This window comes from Camelus bactrianus, chromosome 35, assembly GCF_048773025.1.
Source record: "Camelus bactrianus isolate YW-2024 breed Bactrian camel chromosome 35, ASM4877302v1, whole genome shotgun sequence".
Lineage (NCBI taxonomy): Eukaryota > Metazoa > Chordata > Mammalia > Artiodactyla > Camelidae > Camelus > Camelus bactrianus.
In genome coordinates, this window is record NC_133573.1 from 23,967,967 (window position 1) to 23,983,510 (window position 15,544).

A 15,544-nucleotide genomic window follows, 5' to 3' on the forward strand; every position below is an offset into this window, starting at 1 on the left:
GGGATTGTCTCTGGGAATTCCTGAAGCAGTCCTAGGGGTGGTATCTCATATAAAGAGAAGGCATCAAGCAATCCATCTTAGAAGCCTGCTTTCTCTTCAGGATTTCCACGGGGAGGCAATTTCACTCCAGCTGGGATCACCGGTTGCTTTCACATTTTTAATTCTTTTGCCAGTTTTCCAGATGCCTTTGGAAATTCATGCTGACGGGTTTTTTTTTTTTTCTCATTCCATTTTGAGTACTGAATATTTTCCTGCCACTACTTAAACTGGCATGAATAAAATATTCCTTTTCAGGATGATGATTTTCAAAATTTTTTTTAAAGAAAAGCAAAACACCCCAGTTGGTGAAGTTGGACAAGCCTGTTAAAACGTCCTCATGCTGCCCATGGGTGAATTTGGGAAGAGGGGTTCTGCCCTTCTATAGGCTGCAGAGTGTCACGGTCAGTGCTTTCTGGTGATATATGAAGGAACCAGTAGAGAACAGACAAATGTGAGTGAATGGAATCGAATCATTTGAGACTCAGAAGATGAGTGCCCTTCCTCAGAACTGTCTGGGCATCTGTATTAACTTATGTGCTAGTTACTGTCCTTAACAATGATGTGGGTCTAAATGGGGAGCGAGTGTAAAATAACAAAAAATACTAGAGCCAAGTATAAAGTATTCCATCCACCTGTTCATTCATCCACTCAGGACATTTTTGTGCAGCTCTCACAACACGTCAGGCCTTGTGCTGGTCCTTTGAGAAAGACAGACATCCTGCACTCAGGGAACTCACCTCATCAGTGGGAAGAAAACTTATAAACCTAAATGACGGCCGCTGCTTTGTAAGAGGCGCATTGGCAGGTAACGAGCGGCGGCGGGTCCCGAGTCCAGCGAGAGCAGCAGTGATTTTCTATTTTGTGCAGACCTTATTTTGTGTATACCATATATGATGACTTCGGTGAGCAGTGACTGTTCCAGAAGTGCTCGGGAAAAAACAGATTTCAGCAACACAGCTACAGCTGAACAGATGCGTCTCACTCAAGCGATGTTTGATGAAAATGATTCAGAGTTTGAAGCTAAGGTTAAACAGCTTATGGAAGTGACAGGAAAACAGGATGAATGCATAGTGGCCCTACATGACTATGATGGAGATATCAACAAAGCTATCAATATATTACTGGAAGGGAATTCAGACACAACTTCATGGGAGACTGTAGGAGGGAAGAAGAAGAATTTTGGAAAAGAGAGTTCGGAAAACAAAGAGAATAGAGAGAAAAGTGAGAGAGAAGTGAATCATGGGCATGGAAACAACAACTGGAAAGGAAGGGGTGGCAATTGTGGGAGAGAGTTTAGGGGCAAAGAGAATGGAATTGAGTGCAATCAAGGGGACAAGCCTTCAGACCGTGGAAAGCGAGCTCGTGGTAGAGGATTTGGACGTTGCAGAGGGAGAGGGGCAGGAAGATTCTCAACCCAAGGCATGGGGACATTTAATCCTGTGGACTATTCAGATTCTCCATCTATAGATGGGTGTGGGACAAAACCAGTAGTTTGGGAAGCTGCTCAGAATGGTGCAGATGAGGGAACTGGGGTCTGAAAGAATTCTGTGGATGAGTGGGTAACAGAAGACTGGACTGAAGGTCTTTCTGAAACAGAGGTCTTCACTTCCTCGTCTGTTCCAGCAGAGAATCACGTCACACCTGGGCAAAGTGTTGATCTGGTAGCCCTGCTCCAGAAACCTCCTAGTCAAGCCTCAGAAGTCAGCTCCGTTGAAACTTCCCAGCAGCAGGGTTTTGGCCAAGCCCTTATCTTCACGAATTCTCAGCACAACAAACAGATGGCACCAGGGACTGGCAGCTCCACCACTGTCAACTTCTGTTCTCCTCAGAGCCTGTCATCCATCCTTGGTTCAGGATTTGGAGAGCTTGCACCTTCAAAAATGGCAGACATCACCAGCTCCCAGATTTTGGGCCAGCTGAAAGCTCCAAGTTTGGGCCAGTTTACCACCACCCCAAGTTCACAACAGAATAGTACGAGTACCCCCACAACCACTTCTTCTTGGAACCTCAAGCCCTCAGCATCCCAGTCCTCAGTCCTTAGTCATTTTGACTTCAGATCTCAGCCCGAACCGTACCCTGTTTAGCCAGCTGAGCCAGTGGCATCAGCACCAGCCTCCGGCAGTCACTGTTCCTCCTGGGTCGGAGTCCTTTCCTTCCCAGGTGAAACTCTTAGTGTCAACACCCAGAGACAGTAGTACCTCCACTGCGAACAAACTTTTGCAGCTTCCAAGCATGACTATTGAAAACATTGCCGTGTCTGCTCACCAACCACAGCCTAAACACATCGAACTCCCTAAGCGGCAAATACCTCCAGCTTCTAAGATCCCAGCTTCTGCAGTGGAAATGCCTGGTTCAGCAGATGTCACAGGATTAAATGTTCAGTTTGGTGCCTTGGAAGTTGGATCAGAACCGTCTCTCTCTGAATTTGGATCAGCTGCAAGCAGTGAAAATAGTAGCCAGATTCGCATTAGCTTGTATTCGAAGTCTTCAAGTGATTCTTTGAATATCTCTCTCCCAAAGGCCAGTGCAGCACAGAGCCCCACCTGCACAACTTTAGTGCTCACCTCCTCCAGCCTGACCAGCTCATCTCTGAGCCCCACTGGCCCAGTAACAGTGTCTTCCTCCTATGACCAGAGTCCTGTGCACAGCAAGACCGCATACCAGAGCTCTGTGAGTCTGTCGGAGTCGGCTCCAGGAACTGTCCCTTATGAACATGGTAGTCGAAGTCAGCAGACAATAGACACTACTTCATCCATTCCAGCTCCAAAGCAGACCCTCCCTCTGCCCTCCCATCTGTGGGCTCCCTGCCCAGCACCACCTCCTGCACTCCACTTCTGCCCACCACGTCCCAGCACACTGCCACTCTGCCTGCCTTGTCCCAGCCTGGTGACCTGTCTGGCAGCCCCCTCTCTCCGCTAAGCAGCTCCCTCTCCAGCCATCAGAGCAGCCTCCCATCTGCGCACGCAGCCCTCTCCACACATGCCAGTGTGGAGAGCGCCCTCCCCTCCAGTCCTCAGCCACCTTCTCCACACCAGCAACCTCTGCCTCGAGTGCCCCGTCCTCAGGGCTCAGCCTGCCGAGCAGCATGAGCGCAGTGCACAGCCTCCGCTGGGCGGTACCTCCGTGAGTGCCCCCAGTGGCAGTGCCGGGGCCACGCCATTGGTGACCTTAGGCAAAGCACCCCCTAACCTTCCCCAGGGGGTGCCTCCCCTGCTGCACAACCGGTACCTCGTAGGCCCCGCAGGACTGCTTCCCGCCCACCCGATCTATGGCCACGACGAGCTCCAGATGCCGCAATCACGGCTGCCAGTGGATTTACTGTGGGATTCCTTTTGCTACACCCGCAGCCCTTGCCAGTCGAGATGGGAGCCTCGCTTATAACACATATTCAGGTGATGTCATGAAGTTTGGCCCAGGTGACTCTGCATCCCCTGTGCCCCCCACCACACTGGCTCAGCCACAGCAGAGCCAGTCGCAGCCCCACCGCACAGCCAGCAGCCCTTTCTGAATCCTGTGCTGCCACCTGGCTACAGCTACACTGGCCTCCCCGACTACGCCGGCGTGCCCAGTGCCTTCCAGTACGGGCCCACCAGGTTTGTCCCTCCAGCCTCAGCCAAGCAGCATGGTGTGGGCCTCAACACCTCCCCCACCCCATCCAGCAGGCTGGAGGTTATGGCCAGCACAGCTACGGCGCAGGTTATGACGACCTGACCCAGGGGACAGCAGCGGGAGACTACACCAAGGGTGGCTGTGGCGGATCATCGCAGGCACAGAACAAGTCTGCAGGTTCTGGGCCTGGCAAAGGAGTGTCCACATCTTCAAGCACCAGTGGTCTCCCTGATACGACTGGTTCTGTCTACAAGACTCAGGCTTTTGACAAGCAAGGATTTCATGCAGGGACCCCTCCACCATTCAGCTTGCCCTTGGCCTTGGGCTCCCCCGGGCCCCTGGCTCCTGGTGCAGCCCCTGGTTATGCGCCCCCACCATTCTTGTACGTCTGCCCGCCCACCAGCAGCCTCACTCACAGCTGTTACGCCACCACCTGCCGCAGGATGCTCAGAGTGGCTCCGGTCAGCGCAGCCAGCACAGCTCCCTGCAGCCCAAGTCGCAAGCCTCCAAACCTGCCTACGGCAGGTCAGCTCCCCTTTTAAAAGAAATTGAAGATGTTCTTTCATCTCAGTGAGAGCATGTCTCCGTGCAAAGGCTCCTCTGTTTTGGTTGTTCTAAACCAGGTGGGCGACTGTTTCAGAGGTTTTGTCTTTTGCCCAACTCCACCTAATAAAATTCTGAGAGCAAAAAAAAAAAAACCAAAATGACTACCATAAAATTTAGAGAAGTAATAAATTCCACAAGAGAAAGAAGGCAAAGAGAATTTAAACCCAGCATTTTTCTATATATTATCCCCCTTTATCCTCATCCCCGCAGGGAGATCGGTTCAGAGATGTTAATTCTCTGACACAGCGACATTGAGCTAGGAAGCCACAGGGCTGGGGTGCAAACTCCTGGTGGGGCACTCCTCTGCCTCCCCTATGCAGAGATGCAAGGTGTGTGAGTTCAGGCACGGAGACGTGAATTCCATCTGCAGGGGAGCCTTAGGGGACCAGTTAGAGGAGGAGGCAGACCTTGAGGCTTGCAGGGATGTCCATCTTTGGAGGCAGGAACCACGGGCAGGATGAACAGACCGGGGCCGAGCACCACATGGGCGATGGGAGGGTTGCCATCCAGGGTGGGACTCGGGTGTGAGGGATGTATGAAAGAGCCAGTAGGAAGTAAGGTTAGAAAGATCAGTAAGGGGTCAGATCATGATTCATTTTGAGTTCTAGGCTAAAATGTTTCTAATTTTAGCTGGTGATGCAAGCCATTGGAATATCCAGGGTGTGGTGATACAAACTACTGGAATATAATAAATTGGGAGTTCAAGATCTGCAGATATTAACTACTGTCTGTAAAGTAGATAAGCAACAGATTTCTTCTGTGTAGCACAGGGGACTATATTCAATACCTTGTAGTAACCTATAATGAAAAAGAAAAAGAAAATGAGTCTTTGAATGTGTATGTATACATATGAAACATTATGCTGTACACCAGAAATGGACACATTGTAATCTGACTGTGCGTCAATAAAAAAAAGAATGTAATATTCTAATGTTAGAATACTAGAAATCGACCTCAGGTCTGGGGTCGGGGACCCTGGAGCTGGGAGGTCCTGCAGGCTGGGAGCAGAGCTGGGAGGCTGGCACAGATGTCCCACCGAGGCAGGGCTGGAGGGGACAGCACAGGGAGAGAGCTGCTTCACCTGGGATCTGGGACAAGCAGGGCTGGGTTCTGGTGCTGTCCCAAGGGACCTTCCCATTGCAGCCAGTGCCTCTCCAGTTTGACTCAGGTGTAATTTCTAGCTCCTTCCTGATGGTAGCTAGGATGATTCTCGGTTTTTATGTAAACACCTAGCGCATAATCACCTTTTGTTCTAAGTGCTTTACAGAAACTCATTCACTTTTAATGACTCCCCCGTGGAGTAGACTCTGATGATTATTCCCATTTTACAGATGAGGAAATGCAGGCCATGATCAGATCTTTACTTTAAGCCTGGCCCTCATTTTGGTGTTGACAGTACATTGGAGATTCACATTTTACTGTCTTCCCCTGTGTTCCGACTCTTTCTCTTCCTAAAAGGAAACAATTATTTATTGTGCCCATTATTTTACTCTGTTGGCTACTTGATCCACACGGTGGAGGCATCTAGAATGAGATTGGCCGTGGGGTTTTACATGACATTGAGTTAGAACTGCTGACCCAGGAGGATGGGAGGATATTGGAGTGGGAATGTCCAGACAGGTCATCTTCGAACTCAGTTTTGGTCCAGCCTTTCTAATGCAGAGATGGGGAGGGATGTAGGGAGGTCAGGTGGTCTACAAGGGCCATCAAGGTAGGGCTGGGATGCAGGGCTTCTGACATCTAGTGCTGAGACGAATGTTCTACTATGTTAGGGGAAACTTCCTAAAGAGTAGTCTTCAGTAGCCCGCAGCCCAGGCTTCTTAAATGGGCATCCAGGGTGGACTGTCCAGGGTGGACTGTTGAGATGGGGGATGCTGGGCATGGCCCTGGGGCCTAAGTGGCCTGGCAGGGAGTAGCGGAGGGATCTTCTCTTCCTCTCACCGCTACTGTCCTCTCTTTACTCTCCTTTCATCTTCATCATCTTCCTTCTTTTGTTTTGAAATGAAGAACTTTGGGAATTGTTGCCAAAATTGTTATTTTCCTGATGAGTGCTATTGAGGGTTTTGTTTTTTTTTTTTCGATATGTTAGCACTGTGTCCACTGACAGTGTGTTCACATTCTGGTTGCTCTGGAATTTCCAGGAGGGTCTCCTCCTTCATCTCCTTTTTGCTGAAAAAAGCAGCCCTCCACTAGAGACACCGCCTTTCCTTCCAGGCCCCCACGGAGCAGGGGCTGTGCGGACAGTGTTTACTCTTGCTCTGGCTTCTTATCTCTGCTTCTGTTCTGGGCCTCAGCTGGGCAGATCCTTGACATGGCCTTAAACAAGCACTTAAAATCTTGCTTGAGTTCAGAGCCAGAGTCGGGTTCCTTGCCCCGTCGCTGTGCCGGGGCGGTGCCCTGTGCTCTCCTTCCGCAACTGTTGCTGGCTGGTTTCCGGAGTTCAAGGCCACATCGGCTGCCGTGGGCACTGCCCACAGGGCAGGCCGCCTGCCTGCCTTGCGCTTTTCCCCAGGCTCATGCTTTTAACTCAAGTGTCATCCCTGGGAATTGAATTATGGGCCCAGGAAGAAGCAGGTTTTCTGCGGCATCTCCACGTTTGGCTTGCAGCTGTGTTTGTGTGATCTTAAGACAATTTCTCTCTCATCTCAAACGTGGTCCGATGGCTGACCCAGCTCAGCTGTCGCTGCCGGTAATCTCGGTTTTAATTAATCTTTCAAAGAAACAGATTAAGCTGATTGCTTCACTAGCTGCGTTTTGGTGTGTGTACCTATCAGCTGCCTTCCAGAAGTGATTAAAAGAAGAAATTTTGTATGGGCTTTTATGCCCACTTAAGATTATTTTTGGATCTTGTCTCAATGGTTTATTTACATCTTGTGCCTGTTTTCAACAGAAAAACTGGAAATGAGGAGAGGGGCTGGCTTTGTCTCAGTCTGGGTGTTCTTAGCTTTGGGACATCTTTGCTCCTGTCTGCCTGGTTGGCCATCTCCTAAGGAGCCTTCCCAAGGCAGACAATCGGGTTGACATCACTGAAGTCACACCTTGTGTTGATTTCAGGGGATGCTTCTAGTCCTGTCCTCTCTTTAGCCCCAAGCTTCCACAAATAAAGCATCTATTCCTGACCTACCCAAGCCAAGGTGCATGACCACTGCACCCAAGGTCTAACTCCAGCCCTGGATTTCATAGACAGGGTTGCAAGTTTGTCTCCTGGTCTGTGGCCCTCTAGGCTGTCCTCCTGGAGGGCAGGTGTAGAGTTTCCACCATCTCTGGATCCCCAGGGCCCAGGATAGCGCCTGGCCCAGCCCAAGCTGTTCAGTGAGGGCTTTTTTGAATGAGTGCATCTCCTTTAAGTCTATGGAAAAGTTGACAAAGGATGCTAAGTATTGTTCAGAGTCAAGGTAGAAAAGATGTTGGCCTGCAGCTATGTTTTGTTTGGCCTGTACATTGTTTTAAAAAATTTCTGAACCAATATATTAAAAAAAAATCAATTGTACATGGAAAATCCAGATTTCCAGCTTCTCTTGCAAAATGTTAAGACCTGGAACTGAGGGGTAACCTACCCTCGGGGGGGGCTGTACTGTGCCTTTAACTCACCTAATGCCTAAAATCATTTGGTCAAAAAAAAAAAAAAAAAAAAGAAAAAGAAAAGAGAAGAAAAGAAAAAACCTGCCTCCTCACATATTTTGAGTTGATAGCTAAGATTTTTCATTGTAATTTAAGAGTTGCAAAGGATGTTATTTCCAGCTTATTGTGAATAGTGACATCTCTAAATAAAACAATTCCATCATTCTTTTCAGTATAACCAGTGGAATCTAAATACCATAGAGACTGATTGATACACATCGTCATTCCTGTAAAAAGTGCTTAAATAGACTCCTCTTTAACCATTGGAATTGCTACCTCATTTTCTTTTTAATTTGAATTCATATTCTATTCCCACAGAATGTTATCCTTGGGTGTTCTTGCACGAAATACGTCTCTCCCTGTCAATTAAATGTCCTGTGGCTATAAGGGCCTCTAAAAAGTCCTTGTATTTATGTTATTGGGATTGATTACTATTATATCTTTGAATGAAATATTAATGCATTACAGATTTCCATAAATATATTAAAAGGAGAAGGTAATGTTGACTTGGAAATGTATCTCCTAATGAAATGCTGGGAGCTCTTTGTCGTCTTTTTTTTTTTTTTTTTTGCAATTGTTTTCTGTATATTACTTATTGCTGGAATAAAAAGGGTCAACATTAGTTCATTCGTGTTTTTGTGTTTTAATGGATGTCAGCACATAGAAATCGTGTATAACTAAATAGGTAAAGGGGACTTTACCTATTACCTGTTACAGTGGTCCTGCTTTTGGGGGGGAACTCTTTCTGAGTCAAATGCCAAGTTATTACCCCGTTGCATCCAAAGTTAGCTGCTGCAATTAGTTTCTTCCTATTCAGCAGGTAGAGAATCTGAATTGTATTGGAATCGGCTGGGGGTTGAGGGGTGGGGTGCCGTGGAACCGTCCACATGCCCGAGACTCTGGTGTGAGGGATGGGGAGGTGTTCCCCAAGTACACCCAGGAGGAGGAAACATGAGGCTTGGTGCTGGACTGGGGCTCTTTCGGGGCTGAGTCACACCCGGGGAATCACACCAGGGCTGAGTTCTGTCGGGTCCTCCCAACCTGGTCCCGCTAACATTTTAAAGGTAACACAGATGGCACTCAGTCCTTGTCATCCCCAGATTCTGCATCTGCGAATTCACCCACTCACTCAGATGTATTTGTATCCCCCCAAAACAACACCTGCGACACCTCTGTGTTCCCTTGAGGCCATGAGCAGAGCAGGGAAAAATCTGAGTTGCCTGATGCATGTGTTCTCAGCACAGGTGAGACAGGGTGATGCTCTGCCTTCGGTCCAGCCCTCACTGTAACAGGTGACCCCTTTGTGGTCCTTTTAAGGCCATGTTTTTCACATTCTCGTGCATTTTGCTGGTGACATCTCTATTTAAAACAGTGCCCAAGTGCAGCGCTGCATGCTGCTTAGTGCTCCTGGGTGCAGGGAGGCTGGGATGTTCCTCACGGAGGAAATAACATCTGCTGGATAAGCTCCCTTCAGTGCTGTTGGCCCCAAGTTCACTGTCACCAAACCAGCAAATATATGAAATAAGATGTCTTATTTACAGTGATGCACTGATTGGTTGATGAAGGTACTGAGACCAAAGACTCGCAGGAACCCAATTCCTTGTTTCCCTTGGGAGCAGTGGCTCAGAATTTGCAAATTCAGTGTTCACGATGTTTTTATAGGACATAACTACTGTGACTCATAGAAATAGGCAGAATGTCATTTGCACGTGCATGTCACAACATTAGAAACAAGGAAAAATTTCTGAATAACGTCTAATTGGGCAGGTTTTTCACTCAGAATATGCAGTATTTTGTTTAATTAATTAATTTTTAATTAATTATATTGAAGTACAATCAGTTACAATGTGTCCATTTCTGGTGTACATCACAATGTTCCAGTCATGCATATACATACATATATTCATTTTCATCTCTTTTTCATTAAAGGTAATTACAAGATATTGAACATAGTTCCCTGTGCTATACAGAAGAAACTTAAAAAAAGTCTATTTTTATATACAGTGGCTAACATTTGTAAATCTCAAACTCCCAAATTTATCCCTTCCCACCCTCTTTCCCTGGTAACCATAAGACTGTTTACTATGTCTGCGAGTCTGTTTCTGTTTTGTAGATGAGTTCGTAGTGTCCTTTTTTTTTCTTTTAGATTCTACATATAAGTGATATCATATGGTATTTTTCTTTCTCTTTCTGGCTTACTTCACTTGGAATGATGATCTCTAGGTCCATGCATGTTGCTGCAAATGGCATTATTTTATTTTTTCTTATGGCTGAGTAGTATGCCACTGTATAAATATACCACAGCTTCTTCATCCAGTCATCTGTCAATGGACAGTTAGGTTATTGTATTGTATTTGGCTGCTGTATTTGGCGCTGCTGTGAACATTGGGGTGCATGTATCTTTTCAAATTAGAGTTCCCTCTGGATATATACCCAGAAATGGGACTGCTGGATCTTACAGTAGGTCTGTTTCTTTTATTTTTACAAGATAAAGTGGTTCTCTAATAGGTGTGGCATGCATTGGTGAATCTTTAGAGTTCACCCAGAGAAAAGTGTTCTCATCATGGGAAATGCCTTTGCTTTTTTTTTTTTTTTTAAATTGAAAGATAGTTGATTTACAGTGTTGTGTTAGGTTCTGGTGTACAGCATAACAATTCAGTTATACATATATATTCTTTTTCATGTTCTTTTTATAGGTTATTACAAGCTATTGAATACAGTTCCCCGGGCTATACAGTAGGACCTTGTTGTTTATCTATTCTGTATACAGTAGTTTGTATCTGCTAATCCCAAACTCCTAATTTATCCCCCCCGACTTCTCCCCTTTGATAACCATAAGTTTGTTTTCTGTGTCTGTGAGTCTGTTTCTGCTTTTATAAATAAGTTCATTTGTGTCATTTTTTTTAGATTCCTCATATAAGTGATGTCATGTGGTTTTGTCTGTCTGGCTTACTTTGCTTGGTAGTATCACCTCGGGGTCCACCCTTGTTGCCCTCCTTCTTGCTGCGAGTCAGACAGCAGCTGAGTGAGGAGAACAGCGTGAGTTACTCTCTATCTGACTCAGGCTTCTGTTACCAGAAGCTAAATGACCTCAGAAAAGAAGCCTGGAGTTTAGAAGCTGCACCGCTCTCCTCATTTACACTTAGAACCATCACTTAGCCTCTGATTTCACACGGCTTCCACTGTTTTTTCTAAAAGCCACTAGTCCCGCAGCCTCTAATCCCCAATAAACTACTACATAAAAAGTAGTCGTCATGGTCTTGAGAAATTTATATTCCGAGGAGCAGAGTGTATTTTAAGATGTGACTTGATCCTTCTGGAATCCCCATTTGAGGGCTTGCGTTGAGTGGACGGAGACTCACAGCTGGTACCCGGAGTGTCACGTGGGCATTCTGGAGTCTGTGCTCCTCACCTCATCCTCCTGTCCTCCTTTGGGGACACATCTGTAGTCCAAGAAACCCTTTCCTCGCCACACCTCTCCCCTTTGTAGAATGTTTTATAAGCTCAAATCAAATCTCAAGTGTGCCCCCTCATAAGTTATAAAGCCAGTGCTTTTCTTGTCCATCTACACTGTTTTTATTCACATTTATTTAATCAGTAGATATTGCTGAGCTCCCGCTTTGTGCCCAGGTGCTGGAGGTACAAAGACAGCGCCCAGCCCTGGGGTCAAGGAGCCCCCTTTCCACTGGGGGAAGGGATTCACATCCCACGCAGAGAGGCTGCTAGGGGAGGTTCCTGAGGTGAGCCTCGGAAGGGTAGGCTGTAGGTGCCTGGGAGTTTGCTTGGGAGCATCGGGAAGGCTTCACAGAGGAGGTGGGGCCACGTCTGAGGCTTGAGGGATGGGTAGGAGTTTAGCAGCTAACCAAGGGAGAGGGGGCTTCCAGACAGATGACCCTGCTCTTGTCCAAAGACCTGTAGAATGAAAGAGAATGGGGTCTGTTTGGGGGTTCAGGCAAGAATAGGGGAGCAGTGAGAGAGGAGGCTTGAAAGGGAGTTACAGGCCTCGGTTTCGGGGATTTTTTGTGCCACACTCAGCAGTTTGGAATTTATCCTCAAAGTGGGGGAATTGAAGGGGAAACGCAATCATCCTTTTTGTGTGTTTGAAAGATCACTTTGGAGCAAAAGTTGGGAAGTTGAAGACAGGTGTCAGAGAGACCAGGTATATCGCTCTTGGATTCGTGGGTGGGTGGGGGAATGGGGGGAGAGGTAAGTGCCCTAACTGGAAGGGGGCTTGGGGAGATGGGGACAGACAGAAGATACACTAAGGCCGTCAGGTCTAATTCTTTGGGATCATTTTGGATTTTGGAGCCTCAGTCAAGGAGAGAAGAGCTAAGAGTTTTCATGCTTGGGCACTAGGGTAAAAGATAATGTCCTCTACTGAGGACATATAGGAGCAGGTTTGTGGGAGTAGAGTTGCATGGACCGTGAGACCCCAGGGTGGAGCGCCTCCATCACACAGGTGAATAGATTCATCATTTTGGTATAAATACAGCTCCAGAATTACATTCTGGAAGCAGGTTTTTTTTTTTCTCTTGTTTGCATGTTTTTGCCTACATTATCTACTTAAGGAATTTTCGTTGATCTGTTTGTTAGCAGAGAAAGAACATGGAACAAAATGTGTGAAATTGCCTGGGAGGGAAGAAAAGTCTCTCCTGCTGTGGTCTGAACACCCACACGGGTGCATGAAACCAGATGCAGTGGAGGCTGTGGGCTGGTTTCTCCAAGTGACCTAGGACAAGCTGTCACCTCCTGACCATCCTGTGTTCACATCTGCTCGGTGGCATTGCACAGTGGCTCAGAGCACTGGTTCTGGTTTCACGTGGACCTAGTTCATCCCTCCCTCGGGTGAGTCAAGTCCTAGCACAGTTCTTGACATAGTGAAAAAAAATGGTATCTTGAAATAACTATAAGAACAGATCTCACAGAATGACTGTAAATTCACAACTGAACATAAACCTGGGATTTAAGATGGATTTTCTAAGAGATTTAGTTTCCACTTATACAAGGATGCATAGAATTCCTGTAGAAGACCTTCCTACGAGTGCACTTGAAAATAAACTATTTGCAAAAATTCCACATACTTTAAAATCATAGTCTATTATTAATAACAATAAACTGTTATATAATGCATTGAACTTTTCGGTTTGTTCCCCCCTCCATCACAGGACTCACAGTAGGGCGACATTGTGGCCTTGACTTTATTGTGATGACACTGGGACCAGGGAGCTCCAGGGACGTCACTCAGATGATAGCACTAGGGCCGATTGAAACCTCTCTTGATGCTTTTGAGAGAAAAGCATCAAAGAGAAAAAACAAACAAAAATGAGCATCTAGTTTCTTGAGCTTTTGAAAGAGGAAGAAATTGAGGAAGAAACTGCTAATTGAGCAAATGCAGACGATTCCTTAATAGCTTCAGAGGATATGCACTTGCATTGAATTCTATTTGGATCTACGGCACCCCTTATAAATAAATATACCCTTAATAAGTTGAAAAGACATAAACAAGTGTAGGGAAGCTAAGAGAGATAGCTGATTGTTATTGTTAATTATGTAGCAGACAGGGCTGCACTATGGAGGGATTGATTCCTTTTGGTATGAAGACTTCCTGTGAAAGTTAGAACCATAGAATCGTAGAGCAGAAGGTATCAACTTCTTAAAGATCAACTTTTTTCATCACAGGGACCGAGGAAACTATATTTTGGAAGTGCTCATTCATTCCCCGTATGTTTTGTTAATATAGGACAGACCAAGCTGCCAGTGAGGGCTTCTCCTTCCTGTGCTGTCGCCATGGCCACTGCACGTTGAGTTGACTTAATCTCAGTCCAAAGCAAACATGTTTTAGCCTGTGCCATCACGTTGTGGGTACTGTGTGGTTTCTGCTGGGACTTCTGAAATACTGGAGATAGCCCTGGTGCCCCCATCGCTCCCTTTGGGGACATCCCCAGCCATCTCTGGTCCATCCACCTTATCTCACAGATTTCGTTAGTAGAAGTCACTTGCCTAGGGTCAGAAACATAGTGACTTTGGGAGGTTATACTTTGTATCCAGTGCAGATAGGGTGCTGAGAAAACTGACATTCTTTGTAGAAAATACAGTGATACATCTGTAATACACACCATTTTGTTCTCTTTTTGGAATCTTTTTTTAAATTAAAGTATAGTTGATTTACAATATTGTGTTTCTGGTGCACAGCATAGTGATTCAGTTATACATATATGTATTCTTTTTCATTATAGCCATTACAAGATATTGAATACAGTTCCCTGTGCTATACAGTAGTAGGTCCTTGTTTATCTATTTTATATATAGTAGTTGATACACACCATTTTTGTGTTCAGTTGAAAGGCAGGCAATGAACTGGCAACACAGCTGTGCTGTTTGCTTAGAATGTCTTATGTATTGGCTCAGATGCCCACCGTCCTAAGGAGCTATCTTAAAAAATTAGTCACAGTTTGTCAGATCGAACATAGAACAATTAAGACCTGTTAATTGTCTTGCTGTGTAAGTATGTACTGCATGCCCAACCTTCCAGAAAGAACTCATTCAAACATTAGCCAACAGGGCAGGCTGGTGTTTGTGAAAGAGGAGTTTGCTCAGCACACAAACGGGATCATGAGTGTGGTCATGTTGTTTAACCACTTAGCTTTAATATTTGCACATGTAATTAAATGTTTATTACAAGTAATTCTTACCAGGACCAACAAGACACCTGCTTAGCAATACTTGGCCAGTCCTTTAAAGTTGTTTATGAGTTTCAGAGCATTTAAAGTACATTTCTCTCTTTTTTCAAAATTGAAGTATGGTTAATTACAATGTTGTGTTAGTTTCAGGTGTCTAGCAAAGTGATTCAGTTGTGTGTGTGTGTATATATATATATATATTTTTTTTATTTTTTTTTCCTTTATGGATTATTACAAGTTTTCTGTGCTATACAGTAGGGCCTTATTGTTTACCTGTTTTATATATAATAGTGTGTCTCTGTTAATCCCAAACTCCTAATGTATCCCTCCCCTACTTTGCCCTTTGGTAGCCAGAAGTTTGTTTTCTATGTCTGTGAGTCTCTTTCTGTTTTGTAAATAAGTTCATTTGCGTCATGTTTTTAGATTCCACATGTAAGTGATACCATATAGTATTTGTCTTTCTCTGCCTGACTTACTTCCTCTGTCTGACATACTTAGTATGATCATCTCTAGGTCCATCCATGATGCGGCAGGTGGCATTATTTTTATGATCAGTGGGGCAAGTGTGTGACTTGTGTGTACCAGTGCTGTTGCTTTGATGTGTTTGACGCAAGCCTGGCACACCGGAGCTGCTCGGTGCTTATTTGTCAAATGGATGAGGTGTGTGAATAAGTCAGTGACACCAGGATTGTGAGCTAACAAGTTGGGAAAGAATAACACATGGTGTTTCTCAGTGGGGCTCTGTGGGTTCTGTGGCCAAGATGACTCTTCCTTGCCGAGCCCTGCATCTCTGGACGTTTGGCACCCCTGATTTCCATCCCTAGTTATGGACCATGACTTTTCCTCAGACACCAAAAATCAATTCCAGATGCTAGAAAGTTAAACATAGAAAAGAAGTTTAAAAAAAAAAAAGAAAGAAGAAGATATAGATTAATATCTGACAAAATATTTAAAAATTAAGCTATGGGTTTCTTTGCAGAATCCTCTAT

At 45.5% G+C, this 15,544-nt stretch overlaps 1 protein-coding gene and 1 pseudogene across 3 annotated transcripts in view; both read left to right on the forward strand.

Annotated features, from left to right (window-relative positions):
* The window catches only part of CAMK1D (calcium/calmodulin dependent protein kinase ID), a 344,956-nt gene that overhangs the window by 30,093 nt on the left and 299,319 nt on the right, over window positions 1–15,544 (forward strand). The gene's annotated exons all lie outside the window — the stretch shown is intronic.
* LOC141575990 (ubiquitin-associated protein 2 pseudogene) lies at window positions 1,583–12,021 on the forward strand (annotated as a pseudogene).